Source organism: Syngnathus scovelli, chromosome 10 (genome assembly GCF_024217435.2).
Source record: "Syngnathus scovelli strain Florida chromosome 10, RoL_Ssco_1.2, whole genome shotgun sequence".
NCBI classification, from domain to species: domain Eukaryota; kingdom Metazoa; phylum Chordata; class Actinopteri; order Syngnathiformes; family Syngnathidae; genus Syngnathus; species Syngnathus scovelli.
The window spans coordinates 11,866,589-11,870,737 of record NC_090856.1 but is presented as its reverse complement, the minus strand read 5'-3'; the positions used below and the strand labels follow the sequence as shown (position 1 = coordinate 11,870,737).

The 4,149-nt window shown below is 41.9% G+C and overlaps 1 pseudogene; it reads right to left on the bottom strand.

Moving 5' to 3' along the window:
• Window positions 1-578: 578 nt before the first annotated feature.
• Window positions 579-676, bottom strand: LOC125976521 (U5 spliceosomal RNA; annotated as a pseudogene).
• Between the last annotated feature and the right edge of the window lie 3,473 nt (window positions 677-4,149).

Here is a 4,149-nt window from a genome sequence, read left to right as displayed (position 1 = left end):
CTACCTCATTTACATACAATAGACATCAAGGTCCTATACATTATTCAATTGTGTTGTCTTACGTCATCATATTCTTAGTTTAATCATGCTTTCAACCATATATTTTCTTTGTTAGGCAAAACATTTCCCTGTGTCCAGAACGTTCAGTAGTAATCGAAAACTGGCATCTAGCATTAGTCAAAACATAAGATACAATCAAGTACTGAACATTTTTAGACGACTTTGGCACTGTCCGTGATTTAGAAAATCAGCAGGCATGCATTAAACAGTTCCTTAAGGGTCATTAAGCTATTCAGGCAATATATAAAAAAAAAAACACTCGTTATTTCGAAGTGCTCAGAAATAAATACCAGATCATAAAGTTATAAAAACCTTTGTCATTACCCCCTATCAATAAATGTCTAGTTATGTCTTCTTTATTGATTTGGTGTGTAGGTATAATTATATGCTAGAAATGTTTCTTTTATTGATTTAATACATGAATATACTTGACTGCTTATGTACTTTATTCAATGATGTTTGAGCATATCTGTTTTTGTAGCTAGGCAGGACTTTTTGAATTTCGACCCCATTCATTCACTCCGCTTTCGCAGAGCATCAAAAAATTATTATTCCTCCCCACGGGAAACTTTAGTAAAAGGCGAAAGTTCTATTCGATCTAAAGAGAAACAAAAGTAACCTGATAATCTCGATCAAAACAGGCCACCCCATTGCTGGTCTCACCAAATTCACAGGCGGTCTCACAATCAAATTGCAGCAACCATTCCTTCTAATACAAACAATAGACTTTCATAGATTTATGATACTTAGAAGGACTCAACTTAAATAGAAAGTTTAAACGAGTATTTTGTGTTCATTAATGTGTGTTTTACTTTAAACATTGTTGGCGCACAGGATTGTGGGTAACTGATCGAACACTGACCGCGCTCGTTCTTAGTATTGAAGGTAAAAACAGTTGTATTTGTTTGATATGAGAGATCGGGAAATGATCCGATCTACCTGCGTGACGCTGGCCCCCCACCCCATGCAAAATGTAAGGAAATTAGTCTGTTTCGTTTGTGCCGTAAAAAATTTCGTTTGTGCAGTAACGGTTTTCTAGTTAAAGAAGATTATTTTATAGGTCATCCAGAGTTCACCCAGCCCCCCATCTGCTCCAAATGAACCCAAAATGGTACCGTTCGTTTGTGCTTCGTTTGTGCTGGTTTGTGCCGCAAAAAGTTTCGTTTGTGCTGCTACGGTTTTGTAGATATTACACATTTATTTTATAGCAATGACGTCACCCAGCCCCCCATTTTACTTCAAATGGACCCAAAATGGTACTGTTCGTTTGTGCTGCAAAAATTTTCGTTTGTGCTGCTACGTTTTCGTAGATATTACACATTTATTTTATAGCAATGACGTCACGTAGCCCCGCCCCCCTATTTACTTCCAAATGGACCCAAAATAGTGCCGTTCGTTTGTGCTGGTTTGTGCTGCAAAAAGTTTCCTTTGTGCTTGTTGGGTTTGCAGCTTCGTAGTTCATTTTCTCTCCGACACAATACGACACGATGGTGGCGTTTGGCATTCACTTCTTGTTTCTCGCTCACTCTCATCTCGACACCAGTGCTTCTTAGCGCTTCCTTATATTCTCTTCCTACTTCCCGTTGCCGCAAACAAGGTGAAAGCCACCGTAAAGTGTCCACAGTACATAAAAGAATCACGTCACTGCAGTCCACACAAAATACGGCATAAGACACCGAACAAATAACACATTGACAAAAATAATAATACTATGAGAGCACAAATAACTTAACACCTTGCTCTCATCATCCCAAAACATTTTCACTGAATGCTTCCTCAGTTTCCAAAAAAACAACTTTTGAATTTGTTGATTCTAATCCTAGATACAGGTTTTGTTAATATGTCACCTTATCATGTTTTCTGATGGACAGTACACGATATCAATCTTTCCACAGTTAAGTGCTTCACGAATGAAGTGGAACTTAACATCAATGTGTTTTGATCTCTGTCTATTCACCGGGTTCTTACTCAAGGCGATGGCTCCTTGATTGTCCCCATAGATCTTTGTGCAACTGTATGTCGCATTGTCCATGCCATTTAACAATTGGGTTAAGTACATGCTTTCTTGAGTGGTAGTCGTAAAGCAATGTATTCGGCTTCACAAGTCGAAAGAGCCACTGTTGGTTGTTTCTTTGATTTCCAGGATATTGCAGGTCCATGTTTGGCCATGCCAAAACAGTAGCCTGTTGTGCTGCGTTATCTTCCACTGACGATGCCCAATCAGCGTCACTGAAAGCCACTAGATGTAATCCTTCGTCATTTTCCTTGAAAATTAATTCATAATCCAATGTACCTTTTAGGTATTGAAGGAATGGGGTCGAAATACAAAAAGTCCTGCCCAGCTACAAAAACAGATATGCTCAAACCTCATTGAATAAAGTACATAAGCAGACAAGTATATTCACATATTAAATCAATAAAAGAAACATTTTTAGCATATAATTATACCTACACACCAAATCAATAAAGAAGACATAACTAGACATTTTTGATAAGTGGTAATGAGAAAGGTTGTTATAACTTTATGATCTGATATATATTTCTGAGCACTTTGAAATAAATGTTTTTTGATATATTGCCTGAATAGCTTAATGACCCTTAAGGAACTGTTTAATGCATGCCTGATGATTTTCTAAATCACGGACACTGCCAAAGTCGTCTAAAAGTGTTCAGTACTTGATTGTATCTTATGTTTTGACTAATGCTAGACGCCAGTTTTCGATTACTACTGAACGTTCTGGACAGAGGGAAATATTTTGCCTAACAAAGAAAAGATATGGTTGAAAGCATGATTCATCATCATCATCATCATCATCGGTTTAAAGTCCGTTTTCCAGGCACCGCTGGGTTGGACTGGGTTCTTGATATGGCTTTCTTCCACCGGGAACGGTCCATGGCCATCTCGTGGTTGATGCCGAGTGCCTTCATGTCGGCTGACACGGTCGTCTGCCAGGTCTTTTTAGGTTGGCCACTGGGTCTTGTGCCCTCTACGACATAACTTTCTTCACCCAGTCGTTCTCGTCCTTCCTCAATACATGTCCGTACCATCGCAGTCTGCCTCTCCTCACCACATCCACTATGGCCTCCACTCCCATCTTCTTTTTCAGCTCTGCATTGGATTTTTTCTCCCTCATTGACACACCACACATCCATCACATGAGTTCCCTGAATTTCTTCCACCCGCTTCTCACCCTTGTGGTCACTGCTAGGTCCACCCCCCCCCCCCCCCCCGACCCTCCCCCATGCAAGTGGGTCCCCCTTCCCTTTGAACAGCGGCACCAGGACACTTCTTGTCCAGTCCTCTGGAATGTGTCCCTCAGCGCTGACACTGTTACACAGGTCAGTCATCCAATGCACACCGAGGTCTCCCGCTGCCTTTAGCATCTCTGCCACCACTCCAGATGGTCCAGCTGCCTTTCCATCCTTCATGGCCTTCATGGCTTTCCCCACTTCTGTTCGCGTGATCAGGCCACATTCACCCTCCACTTCGTCGTATCCCACCTCTCCATCCCAGTCATTCTCCACATTTAGCAGCTTCTCCATGTACCTTCGCCATACTTCCTTCACTCCTCTGTTGTCTGTCACAATTTTGCCATCCTCATCCTTTACATAGTTTGCACCGGTCACATCACGCCTCTCCTTAACCATTTGCTTTGCTATCTTGAAGAAGCTCTTTCGTCCTCTCACTCTCCAATTCACTTGAAAATTCTTTCCTCTTGGTCTCTTGGGCCTCCCACACTGCTGTCCGTGACGCCCTCCTTGCCTCTACATACCGCGCTCGGTCTGCCTCCCTTTTAGATTTCTTCCATACTTTATGGCACCTCCTCTTCTCATTCACCGCTCTTTTGACGCTGTCATTCCACCACCATGTCTCTCTTTGTCTTGCTTTACCCTTTGACCATCCCTACACCTCCTATGTAGCTTCAAGCAGAGCCTTCTTCATTGCCTGCCACTTGCCATCCACACCACCCGACTCCTTCATCTCCTCCACTTCTTCTGCTATATGCTCAATCTTCTCCCTAAACTCGTTTTTACTCCCTGCGCTATGTAGCTTCCACACCTTCAACTTGGGAGGATGCTTCTTGATTC